Source organism: Hippopotamus amphibius, chromosome 4, assembly GCF_030028045.1.
Source record: "Hippopotamus amphibius kiboko isolate mHipAmp2 chromosome 4, mHipAmp2.hap2, whole genome shotgun sequence".
NCBI lineage: Eukaryota > Metazoa > Chordata > Mammalia > Artiodactyla > Hippopotamidae > Hippopotamus > Hippopotamus amphibius.
In genome coordinates, this window is record NC_080189.1 from 141,565,882 (window position 1) to 141,579,603 (window position 13,722).

Below are 13,722 nucleotides of genomic sequence, written 5' to 3' on the forward strand. Positions count from 1 at the left end.
GCTAGGTTCATGTTTTGTGTGTTTTCTATATCAAGACTGTTGTGGGATGAGATCCTCGCAAAGGATGGCAAGCAACTTGTTTCTTTAGATAGAATCACTTTTCCCCAAAGAGGCTTGCCAGCAGTGAAGAAAAGTCAAGCAACAAGGGTGTTTGGTATGCATCTAAGAGGGCTCATGAATCCCGCTTGAATATGGGGTTATGAATGTTTTGCCATCAGGCTGCAAAGTGAATGTTGACACAAAGCCTCTGATCCTACAGCTTCCAAGCTGTGAAAGAGACACCCATGCCACACACTGCAACATTCTACAGTGAACTTTGCTCCAGAGAGGTTCTGCATAGGATTTATGGCTGAAGTGGGAGTAGGCCCTACACAGTTGTAGGTGATACTGGGACTTACCAGAGCCTAGCAGGGCCCAGGGAAAAACTGTTCAATTACTTCATGCTGGAGGCAAATTCGAATTTCTGTTTAAAGCAGAGAGACTTTTGCTATGACTTTCCAGGATGAATGCTAAGCACAATGTTTTTCTCTCTACAGCCCCAAGTTCCTCATTGGGGCTGACCAGCCTAGCAGTCAGAGACTCCCTAGTACTGCGTTCCTGAGGCAGTTTGAAAGCTGTGGAAATCTAGCTCTTCAGTGAACAGAGGCCTGCATTTAACATTGCTTTGCATACAAAGATGATTCCAAGGGCTCCTCTCTCTACAGGGTGCTCTGAAGCCACAGGAGAAACTACCCACACTCACTGTTCTCTAATGGAAACTGTGAAACCAAGCATCCATTTGTACAGAAAGTCACTCTCCTGTTGAAGCTCTACATTGACCAAGGTTTCATGGAAAGTGCTGTAGGACATTCTGGATGGAGAGCCTGAAGCTCACATGGAGGCTATTGGTCCAATTTCACTCACCGTCGAATTAGAGTGCTGTGGGATGAGGTTCTAGCAAGGAATGGCAAGCACCCCGTTTCTTTCAATTAGACTCACATGTTCTCAGGAACACTTACCAACAGTGGAGAGAAGATGGGCAACAAGGGTGATTTCCATGCAGCCTGGAGACCACAACTGTCCTGCTTCCCTTTGTGTAAATAACTGCTACTCCCAGGAGGCTCCAATATCAAAGTGGTCACACTGCCTCTATATCTGCAGTTTCCAAACCATGATAAGACACACAGGCCACACACTGAGCCCTTCCATGAATAAATTTTGCTCCACAGAGGGTCTGCATGCCATGTATGGCCTAAGCGAGTGAAGGCCCTAGGAAGTCTAGGGGACCCTGGGACTTGCCATTGCCTCGTAGTGCTCAGGGAAAACATGTCCATTTTCTTCAGGTTGGATGCAAATTCGAGTTTCTGCTTCAGGTAAAAGAGGTCAGGTAGGAGAGCCCAGGGTGAAGGCAAAGCACAGAGTTTTTTCCATGCAGCTCCAGTTTCCTCACCTGGGCCAACAAGCATGGAAGGAAAAGCCTCCCTACAACTGGATTCCTGAGGAAGTTTCAAAGCAGAGGGAACTCTGACTACACAAGCTAGAGTGCCCTGCTTAGGCCTTCCCTCTGACAACCAAGTCAATCCCAAGGGCCTATGGGTTGGAGCTGCTTTAAAGGGACAAGAGTGACTTTGGGCACACAGTGTTCCCCCATGGAAAATGGTGCTGAACCGAGCATAAATTTCCTCTTGCAAGGTTTCTTAACATTAAAATACTACATTGAATAAGGTTTCATGGACACTGCTGCAGGCCTTTCTGGATGGAAAAATTGCAGCTTACTTAGAGGCTACTGGTAAATTTTCATGAGTCTTCTAGGTAAAGAGGATAAGCTGCTAGGAAGGGGTTGCAAGCACCTTGTTCTCTTGGAATACACTCAGTCTTCACCAAAGAGGCTTGCCAGCAGTGAAGAAAAGTCAAACAACAATGGTGTATGTCATGCAGATAAGATGCTGCATGAATCCTGGTTGAAAATGGACTAATGACTATTTGGCCCTCAGGCCCCAATATGAACATTGACACACAGCCTCCATATCTGCAGCTTCCAAGCATGAAAGAGACAAAAATGCTACACAATGGGACCACCTCTAATGAACTTTGCTCTGTAGAGACTGCATAGTGTGTAAGTCATAAGTGGGAGCAGTTGCTAGGTAGGCCTGGGTGACAGTGAGACTTGCCAGGCCCTAGCAGTGCTCAGGGAAAAGCTGTACTTTTTCTTCAGGCTGGATGCAATTCAAGGCTCTGCTTGAGGTAGAGACAGGTCAGGTAGCAGATCCCTGGTTGAAGGCAAAGCACAGAGTTGTTCTGTGCTGCTTCGATTTCCACACCCAGGCTGAGAAGCATGGAAGGAAAAGCCTCTCTAGAACTGGGTACCTGAGCAAGTTTCAGAGCAGGGGGAAGTCTGGTTCTATAAGCAAGAGAGCCCTGCTTAGGCCTTCACTCTTGCAATAAGGGTGATCCCAAGTACCTGTGGGTTGGAGGATGCTATTAAGACACTGGAGAGATTTTCAGCAAATAGTGTTCCCCCATGGAAAATGGTGTAGACCAGAGAGTCCGTTTCCTCCTGCAAGGCATTGTAGCATGAAAGCAGTCCATTGACTAAGATTTCATGGAAACTGCTTTAGGCATTTCTGCATGGAAAAACTGTGGCTAACTTGGAGGCTAGTAGTGAAGTTTAGTTTGTCCTCTAGATCAGGAGTGTTGTAGGATGAGATCTTGGCAAGGGATTGCAAGCAACTTGTTTCTTTGGAATAGACTCACTTTTCCCCAAAGAGGCTTGCCAGCAGTGAAGAAAAGTCTAGCAGCAATGGTGTTTGGCATGCAGCTAAGAGGCCACATGAATCATGCTTGAAAATGGGGTTATGACTGTTTTGCCATCAGTCTCTATTGTGAAAGTTGACACACAGCCTCTGATTCTGCAGCTTCAGAGCAGTGAAAGAGTCACACGTGCCACACAGTGCAATGTTGTATAATGAACATTGCTCAGAGAGGTTCTGCATGGGGTGTATGCCCTAAGCAGGAGCAGGGCCTAGGTAGGCCTAGGTGACAGTGGGACTTGCCAGGGCCTAGCAGGGCTCAGGGGGAAACTGTTAGCTTGCTTCATGCTGGAGGCAAGTTCCAGTTTCTGCTTAAGGTAAAGAGACTTCTCTTAGGACTTCCCAGGATGAATGGTAAGCACATTGTTTTTCTCAGTGCAGCTCCACATTCCTCAATGGGGTCGATCAGCCTGGCAGTCAGAGACTCCCTAGAACTGTTTTCCTGGGGCAGTTTGAAAGTTGGGAATGTCTAGCTCTCCAAGGAAGACAGGCCTGTGTTTACCATAGCTTTAAATACAAATGTGATTCCAAGGGTTCCTCACTCTAGATGGTGCTCTAAAGCCATAGGAGAGAGTATCCACACACACTGTTCTCTAATAGAAACTGTGCAAAACCAAGCATCCATTTGTACAGAAAGGCACTCTCCTGTTGAAGCCCCACGTTGACCAAGGTTTCATCCAAACTGCTGCAGGCCTTTCTGGATGGAGAAACTGCAGTTTACTTGAAGGCTAGGTTCATGTTTTGTGTGTTTTCTATATCAAGACTGTTGTGGGATGAGATCCTCGCAAAGGATGGCAAGCAACTTGTTTCTTTAGATAGAATCACTTTTCCCCAAAGAGGCTTGCCAGCAGTGAAGAAAAGTCAAGCAACAAGGGTGTTTGGTATGCATCTAAGAGGGCTCATGAATCCCGCTTGAATATGGGGTTATGAATGTTTTGCCATCAGGCTGCAAAGTGAATGTTGACACAAAGCCTCTGATCCTACAGCTTCCAAGCTGTGAAAGAGACACCCATGCCACACACTGCAACATTCTACAGTGAACTTTGCTCCAGAGAGGTTCTGCATAGGATTTATGGCTGAAGTGGGAGTAGGCCCTACACAGTTGTAGGTGATACTGGGACTTACCAGAGCCTAGCAGGGCCCAGGGAAAAACTGTTCAATTACTTCATGCTGGAGGCAAATTCGAATTTCTGTTTAAAGCAGAGAGACTTTTGCTATGACTTTCCAGGATGAATGCTAAGCACAATGTTTTTCTCTCTACAGCCCCAAGTTCCTCATTGGGGCTGACCAGCCTGGCAGTCAGAGACTCCCTAGTACTGCGTTCCTGAGGCAGTTTGAAAGCTGTGGAAATCTAGCTCTTCAGTGAACAGAGGCCTGCATTTAACATTGCTTTGCATACAAAGATGATTCCAAGGGCTCCTCTCTCTACAGGGTGCTCTGAAGCCACAGGAGAAACTACCCACACTCACTGTTCTCTAATGGAAACTGTGAAACCAAGCATCCATTTGTACAGAAAGTCACTCTCCTGTTGAAGCACTACATTGACCAAGGTTTCATGGAAAGTGCTGTAGGACATTCTGGATGGAGAGCCTGAAGCTCACATGGAGGCTATTGGTCCAATTTCACTCACCGTCGAATTAGAGTGCTGTGGGATGAGGTTCTAGCAAGGAATGGCAAGCACCCCGTTTCTTTCAATTAGACTCACATGTTCTCAGGAACACTTACCAACAGTGGAGAGAAGATGGGCAACAAGGGTGATTTCCATGCAGCCTGGAGACCACAACTGTCCTGCTTCCCTTTGTGTAAATAACTGCTACTCCCAGGAGGCTCCAATATCAAAGTGGTCACACTGCCTCTATATCTGCAGTTTCCAAACCATGATAAGACACACAGGCCACACACTGAGCCCTTCCATGAATAAATTTTGCTCCACAGAGGGTCTGCATGCCATGTATGGCCTAAGCGAGTGAAGGCCCTAGTAAGTCTAGGGGACCCTGGGACTTGCCATTGCCTCGTAGGGCTCAGGGAAAACATGTCCATTTTCTTCAGGTTGGATGCAAATTCGAGTTTCTGCTTCAGGTAAAAGAGGTCAGGTAGGAGAGCCCAGGGTGAAGGCAAAGCACAGAGTTTTTTCCATGCAGCTCCAGTTTCCTCACCTGGGCCAACAAGCATGGAAGGAAAAGCCTCCCTACAACTGGATTCCTGAGGAAGTTTCAAAGCAGAGGGAACTCTGACTACACAAGCTAGAGTGCCCTGCTTAGGCCTTCCCTCTGACAACCAAGTCAATCCCAAGGGCCTATGGGTTGGAGCTGCTTTAAAGGGACAAGAGTGACTTTGGGCACACAGTGTTCCCCCATGGAAAATGGTGCTGAACCGAGCATAAATTTCCTCTTGCAAGGTTTCTTAACATTAAAATACTACATTGAATAAGGTTTCATGGACACTGCTGCAGGCCTTTCTGGACGGAAAAATTGCAGCTTACTTAGAGGCTACTGGTAAATTTTCATGAGTCTTCTAGGTAAAGAGGATAAGCTGCTAGGAAGGGGTTGCAAGCACCTTGTTCTCTTGGAATACACTCAGTCTTCACCAAAGAGGCTTGCCAGCAGTGAAGAAAAGTCAAACAACAATGGTGTATGTCATGCAGATAAGATGCTGCATGAATCCTGGTTGAAAATGGACTAATGACTATTTTGCCCTCAGGCCCCAATATGAACATTGAGACACAGCCTCCATATCTGCAGCTTCCAAGCATGAAAGAGACAAAAATGCTACACAATGGGACCACCTCTAATGAACTTTGCTCTGTAGAGACTGCATAGTGTGTAAGTCATAAGCGGGAGCAGTTGCTAGGTAGGCCTGGGTGACAGTGAGACTTGCCAGGCCCTAGCAGTGCTCAGGGAAAAGCTGTACTTTTTCTTCAGGCTGGATGCAATTCAAGGCTCTGCTTGAGGTAGAGACAGGTCAGGTAGCAGATCCCTGGTTGAAGGCAAAGCACAGAGTTGTTCTGTGCTGCTTCGATTTCCACACCCAGGCTGAGAAGCATGGAAGCAAAAGCCTCTCTAGAACTGGGTACCTGAGCAAGTTTCAGAGCAGGGGGAAGTCTGGTTCTATAAGCAAGAGAGCCCTGCTTAGGCCTTCACTCTTGCAATAAGGGTGATCCCAAGTACCTGTGGGTTGGAGGATGCTATTAAGACACTGGAGAGATTTTCAGCAAATAGTGTTCCCCCATGGAAAATGGTGTAGACCAGAGAGTCCGTTTCCTCCTGCAAGGCATTGTAGCATGAAAGCAGTCCATTGACTAAGATTTCATGGAAACTGCTTTAGGCATTTCTGCATGGAAAAACTGTGGCTAACTTGGAGGCTAGTAGTGAAGTTTAGTTTGTCCTCTAGATCAGGAGTGTTGTAGGATGAGATCTTGGCAAGGGATTGCAAGCAACTTGTTTCTTTGGAATAGACTCACTTTTCCCCAAAGAGGCTTGCCAGCAGTGAAGAAAAGGCTAGCAGCAATGGTGTTTGGCATGCAGCTAAGAGGCCACATGAATCATGCTTGAAAATGGGGTTATGACTGTTTTGCCATCAGTCCCTATTGTGAAAGTTGACACACAGCCTCTGATTCTGCAGCTTCAGAGCAGTGAAAGAGTCACACGTGCCACACAGTGCAATGTTGTATAATGAACATTGCTCAGAGAGGTTCTGCATGGGGTGTATGCCCTAAGCAGGAGCAGGGCCTAGGTAGGCCTAGGTGACAGTGGGACTTGCCAGGGCCTAGCAGGGCTCAGGGGGAAACTGTTAGCTTGCTTCATGCTGGAGGCAAGTTCCAGTTTCTGCTTAAGGTAAAGAGACTTCTCTTAGGACTTCCCAGGATGAATGGTAAGCACATTGTTTTTCTCAGTGCAGCTCCACATTCCTCACTTGGGTCGATCAGCCTGGCAGTCAGAGACTCCCTAGAACTGTTTTCCTGGGGCAGTTTGAAAGTTGGGAATGTCTAGCTCTCCAAGGAAGACAGGCCTGTGTTTACCATAGCTTTAAATACAAATGTGATTCCAAGGGTTCCTCACTCTAGATGGTGCTCTAAAGCCATAGGAGAGAGTATCCACACACACTGTTCTCTAATAGAAACTGTGCAAAACCAAGCATCCATTTGTACAGAAAGGCACTCTCCTGTTGAAGCCCCACGTTGACCAAGGTTTCATCCAAACTGCTGCAGGCCTTTCTGGATGGAGAAACTGCAGTTTACTTGAAGGCTAGGTTCATGTTTTGTGTGTTTTCTATATCAAGACTGTTGTGGGATGAGATCCTCGCAAAGGATGGCAAGCAACTTGTTTCTTTAGATAGAATCACTTTTCCCCAAAGAGGCTTGCCAGCAGTGAAGAAAAGTCAAGCAACAAGGGTGTTTGGTATGCATCTAAGAGGGCTCATGAATCCCGCTTGAATATGGGGTTATGAATGTTTTGCCATCAGGCTGCAAAGTGAATGTTGACACAAAGCCTCTGATCCTACAGCTTCCAAGCTGTGAAAGAGACACCCATGCCACACACTGCAACATTCTACAGTGAACTTTGCTCCAGAGAGGTTCTGCATAGGATTTATGGCTGAAGTGGGAGTAGGCCCTACACAGTTGTAGGTGATACTGGGACTTACCAGAGCCTAGCAGGGCCCAGGGAAAAACTGTTCAATTACTTCATGCTGGAGGCAAATTCGAATTTCTGTTTAAAGCAGAGAGACTTTTGGTATGACTTTCCAGGATGAATGCTAAGCACAATGTTTTTCTCTCTACAGCCCCAAGTTCCTCATTGGGGCTGACCAGCCTGGCAGTCAGAGACTCCCTAGTACTGCGTTCCTGAGGCAGTTTGAAAGCTGTGGAAATCTAGCTCTTCAGTGAACAGAGGCCTGCATTTAACATTGCTTTGCATACAAAGATGATTCCAAGGGCTCCTCTCTCTACAGGGTGCTCTGAAGCCACAGGAGAAACTACCCACACTCACTGTTCTCTAATGGAAACTGTGAAACCAAGCATCCATTTGTACAGAAAGTCACTCTCCTGTTGAAGCACTACATTGACCAAGGTTTCATGGAAAGTGCTGTAGGACATTCTGGATGGAGAGCCTGAAGCTCACATGGAGGCTATTGGTCCAATTTCACTCACCGTCGAATTAGAGTGCTGTGGGATGAGGTTCTAGCAAGGAATGGCAAGCACCCCGTTTCTTTCAATTAGACTCACATGTTCTCAGGAACACTTACCAACAGTGGAGAGAAGATGGGCAACAAGGGTGATTTCCATGCAGCCTGGAGACCACAACTGTCCTGCTTCCCTTTGTGTAAATAACTGCTACTCCCAGGAGGCTCCAATATCAAAGTGGTCACACTGCCTCTATATCTGCAGTTTCCAAACCATGATAAGACACACAGGCCACACACTGAGCCCTTCCATGAATAAATTTTGCTCCACAGAGGGTCTGCATGCCATGTATGGCCTAAGCGAGTGAAGGCCCTAGGAAGTCTAGGGGACCCTGGGACTTGCCATTGCCTCGTAGTGCTCAGGGAAAACATGTCCATTTTCTTCAGGTTGGATGCAAATTCGAGTTTCTGCTTCAGGTAAAAGAGGTCAGGTAGGAGAGCCCAGGGTGAAGGCAAAGCACAGAGTTTTTTCCATGCAGCTCCAGTTTCCTCACCTGGGCCAACAAGCATGGAAGGAAAAGCCTCCCTACAACTGGATTCCTGAGGAAGTTTCAAAGCAGAGGGAACTCTGACTACACAAGCTAGAGTGCCCTGCTTAGGCCTTCCCTCTGACAACCAAGTCAATCCCAAGGGCCTATGGGTTGGAGCTGCTTTAAAGAGACAAGAGTGACTTTGGGCACACAGTGTTCCCCCATGGAAAATGGTGCTGAACCGAGCATAAATTTCCTCTTGCAAGGTTTCTTAACATTAAAATACTACATTGAATAAGGTTTCATGGACACTGCTGCAGGCCTTTCTGGATGGAAAAATTGCAGCTTACTTAGAGGCTACTGGTAAATTTTCATGAGTCTTCTAGGTAAAGAGGATAAGCTGCTAGGAAGGGGTTGCAAGCACCTTGTTCTCTTGGAATACACTCAGTCTTCACCAAAGAGGCTTGCCAGCAGTGAAGAAAAGTCAAACAACAATGGTGTATGTCATGCAGATAAGATGCTGCATGAATCCTGGTTGAAAATGGACTAATGACTATTTGGCCCTCAGGCCCCAATATGAACATTGACACACAGCCTCCATATCTGCAGCTTCCAAGCATGAAAGAGACAAAAATGCTACACAATGGGACCACCTCTAATGAACTTTGCTCTGTAGAGACTGCATAGTGTGTAAGTCATAAGCGGGAGCAGTTGCTAGGTAGGCCTGGGTGACAGTGAGACTTGCCAGGCCCTAGCAGTGCTCAGGGAAAAGCTGTACTTTTTCTTCAGGCTGGATGCAATTCAAGGCTCTGCTTGAGGTAGAGACAGGTCAGGTAGCAGATCCCTGGTTGAAGGCAAAGCACAGAGTTGTTCTGTGCTGCTTCGATTTCCACACCCAGGCTGAGAAGCATGGAAGCAAAAGCCTCTCTAGAACTGGGTACCTGAGCAAGTTTCAGAGCAGGGGGAAGTCTGGTTCTATAAGCAAGAGATCCCTGCTTAGGCCTTCACTCTTGCAATAAGGGTGATCCCAAGTACCTGTGGGTTGGAGGATGCTATTAAGACACTGGAGAGATTTTCAGCAAATAGTGTTCCCCCATGGAAAATGGTGTAGACCAGAGAGTCCGTTTCCTCCTGCAAGGCATTGTAGCATGAAAGCAGTCCATTGACTAAGATTTCATGGAAACTGCTTTAGGCATTTCTGCATGGAAAAACTGTGGCTAACTTGGAGGCTAGTAGTGAAGTTTAGTTTGTCCTCTAGATCAGGAGTGTTGTAGGATGAGATCTTGGCAAGGGATTGCAAGCAACTTGTTTCTTTGGAATAGACTCACTTTTCCCCAAAGAGGCTTGCCAGCAGTGAAGAAAAGTCTAGCAGCAATGGTGTTTGGCATGCAGCTAAGAGGCCACATGAATCATGCTTGAAAATGGGGTTATGACTGTTTTGCCATCAGTCCCTATTGTGAAAGTTGACACACAGCCTCTGATTCTGCAGCTTCAGAGCAGTGAAAGAGTCACACGTGCCACACAGTGCAATGTTGTATAATGAACATTGCTCAGAGAGGTTCTGCATGGGGTGTATGCCCTAAGCAGGAGCAGGGCCTAGGTAGGCCTAGGTGACAGTGGGACTTGCCAGGGCCTAGCAGGGCTCAGGGGGAAACTGTTAGCTTGCTTCATGCTGGAGGCAAGTTCCAGTTTCTGCTTAAGGTAAAGAGACTTCTCTTAGGACTTCCCAGGATGAATGGTAAGCACATTGTTTTTCTCAGTGCAGCTCCACATTCCTCACTTGGGTCGATCAGCCTGGCAGTCAGAGACTCCCTAGAACTGTTTTCCTGGGGCAGTTTGAAAGTTGGGAATGTCTAGCTCTCCAAGGAAGACAGGCCTGTGTTTACCATAGCTTTAAATACAAATGTGATTCCAAGGGTTCCTCACTCTAGATGGTGCTCTAAAGCCATAGGAGAGAGTATCCACACACACTGTTCTCTAATAGAAACTGTGCAAAACCAAGCATCCATTTGTACAGAAAGGCACTCTCCTGTTGAAGCCCCACGTTGACCAAGGTTTCATCCAAACTGCTGCAGGCCTTTCTGGATGGAGAAACTGCAGTTTACTTGAAGGCTAGGTTCATGTTTTGTGTGTTTTCTATATCAAGACTGTTGTGGGATGAGATCCTCGCAAAGGATGGCAAGCAACTTGTTTCTTTAGATAGAATCACTTTTCCCCAAAGAGGCTTGCCAGCAGTGAAGAAAAGTCAAGCAACAAGGGTGTTTGGTATGCATCTAAGAGGGCTCATGAATCCCGCTTGAATATGGGGTTATGAATGTTTTGCCATCAGGCTGCAAAGTGAATGTTGACACAAAGCCTCTGATCCTACAGCTTCCAAGCTGTGAAAGAGACACCCATGCCACACACTGCAACATTCTACAGTGAACTTTGCTCCAGAGAGGTTCTGCATAGGATTTATGGCTGAAGTGGGAGTAGGCCCTACACAGTTGTAGGTGATACTGGGACTTACCAGAGCCTAGCAGGGCCCAGGGAAAAACTGTTCAATTACTTCATGCTGGAGGCAAATTCGAATTTCTGTTTAAAGCAGAGAGACTTTTGCTATGACTTTCCAGGATGAATGCTAAGCACAATGTTTTTCTCTCTACAGCCCCAAGTTCCTCATTGGGGCTGACCAGCCTGGCAGTCAGAGACTCCCTAGTACTGCGTTCCTGAGGCAGTTTGAAAGCTGTGGAAATCTAGCTCTTCAGTGAACAGAGGCCTGCATTTAACATTGCTTTGCATACAAAGATGATTCCAAGGGCTCCTCTCTCTACAGGGTGCTCTGAAGCCACAGGAGAAACTACCCACACTCACTGTTCTCTAATGGAAACTGTGAAACCAAGCATCCATTTGTACAGAAAGTCACTCTCCTGTTGAAGCACTACATTGACCAAGGTTTCATGGAAAGTGCTGTAGGACATTCTGGATGGAGAGCCTGAAGCTCACATGGAGGCTATTGGTCCAATTTCACTCACCGTCGAATTAGAGTGCTGTGGGATGAGGTTCTAGCAAGGAATGGCAAGCACCCCGTTTCTTTCAATTAGACTCACATGTTCTCAGGAACACTTACCAACAGTGGAGAGAAGATGGGCAACAAGGGTGATTTCCATGCAGCCTGGAGACCACAACTGTCCTGCTTCCCTTTGTGTAAATAACTGCTACTCCCAGGAGGCTCCAATATCAAAGTGGTCACACTGCCTCTATATCTGCAGTTTCCAAACCATGATAAGACACACAGGCCACACACTGAGCCCTTCCATGAATAAATTTTGCTCCACAGAGGGTCTGCATGCCATGTATGGCCTAAGCGAGTGAAGGCCCTAGGAAGTCTAGGGGACCCTGGGACTTGCCATTGCCTCGTAGTGCTCAGGGAAAACATGTCCATTTTCTTCAGGTTGGATGCAAATTCGAGTTTCTGCTTCAGGTAAAAGAGGTCAGGTAGGAGAGCCCAGGGTGAAGGCAAAGCACAGAGTTTTTTCCATGCAGCTCCAGTTTCCTCACCTGGGCCAACAAGCATGGAAGGAAAAGCCTCCCTACAACTGGATTCCTGAGGAAGTTTCAAAGCAGAGGGAACTCTGACTACACAAGCTAGAGTGCCCTGCTTAGGCCTTCCCTCTGACAACCAAGTCAATCCCAAGGGCCTATGGGTTGGAGCTGCTTTAAAGGGACAAGAGTGACTTTGGGCACACAGTGTTCCCCCATGGAAAATGGTGCTGAACCGAGCATAAATTTCCTCTTGCAAGGTTTCTTAACATTAAAATACTACATTGAATAAGGTTTCATGGACACTGCTGCAGGCCTTTCTGGATGGAAAAATTGCAGCTTACTTAGAGGCTACTGGTAAATTTTCATGAGTCTTCTAGGTAAAGAGGATAAGCTGCTAGGAAGGGGTTGCAAGCACCTTGTTCTCTTGGAATACACTCAGTCTTCACCAAAGAGGCTTGCCAGCAGTGAAGAAAAGTCAAACAACAATGGTGTATGTCATGCAGATAAGATGCTGCATGAATCCTGGTTGAAAATGGACTAATGACTATTTGGCCCTCAGGCCCCAATATGAACATTGACACACAGCCTCCATATCTGCAGCTTCCAAGCATGAAAGAGACAAAAATGCTACACAATGGGACCACCTCTAATGAACTTTGCTCTGTAGAGACTGCATAGTGTGTAAGTCATAAGTGGGAGCAGTTGCTAGGTAGGCCTGGGTGACAGTGAGACTTGCCAGGCCCTAGCAGTGCTCAGGGAAAAGCTGTACTTTTTCTTCAGGCTGGATGCAATTCAAGGCTCTGCTTGAGGTAGAGACAGGTCAGGTAGCAGATCCCTGGTTGAAGGCAAAGCACAGAGTTGTTCTGTGCTGCTTCGATTTCCACACCCAGGCTGAGAAGCATGGAAGGAAAAGCCTCTCTAGAACTGGGTACCTGAGCAAGTTTCAGAGCAGGGGGAAGTCTGGTTCTATAAGCAAGAGAGCCCTGCTTAGGCCTTCACTCTTGCAATAAGGGTGATCCCAAGTACCTGTGGGTTGGAGGATGCTATTAAGACACTGGAGAGATTTTCAGCAAATAGTGTTCCCCCATGGAAAATGGTGTAGACCAGAGAGTCCGTTTCCTCCTGCAAGGCATTGTAGCATGAAAGCAGTCCATTGACTAAGATTTCATGGAAACTGCTTTAGGCATTTCTGCATGGAAAAACTGTGGCTAACTTGGAGGCTAGTAGTGAAGTTTAGTTTGTCCTCTAGATCAGGAGTGTTGTAGGATGAGATCTTGGCAAGGGATTGCAAGCAACTTGTTTCTTTGGAATAGACTCACTTTTCCCCAAAGAGGCTTGCCAGCAGTGAAGAAAAGTCTAGCAGCAATGGTGTTTGGCATGCAGCTAAGAGGCCACATGAATCATGCTTGAAAATGGGGTTATGACTGTTTTGCCATCAGTCTCTATTGTGAAAGTTGACACACAGCCTCTGATTCTGCAGCTTCAGAGCAGTGAAAGAGTCACACGTGCCACACAGTGCAATGTTGTATAATGAACATTGCTCAGAGAGGTTCTGCATGGGGTGTATGCCCTAAGCAGGAGCAGGGCCTAGGTAGGCCTAGGTGACAGTGGGACTTGCCAGGGCCTAGCAGGGCTCAGGGGGAAACTGTTAGCTTGCTTCATGCTGGAGGCAAGTTCCAGTTTCTGCTTAAGGTAAAGAGACTTCTCTTAGGACTTCCCAGGATGAATGGTAAGCACATTGTTTTTCTCAGTGCAGCTCC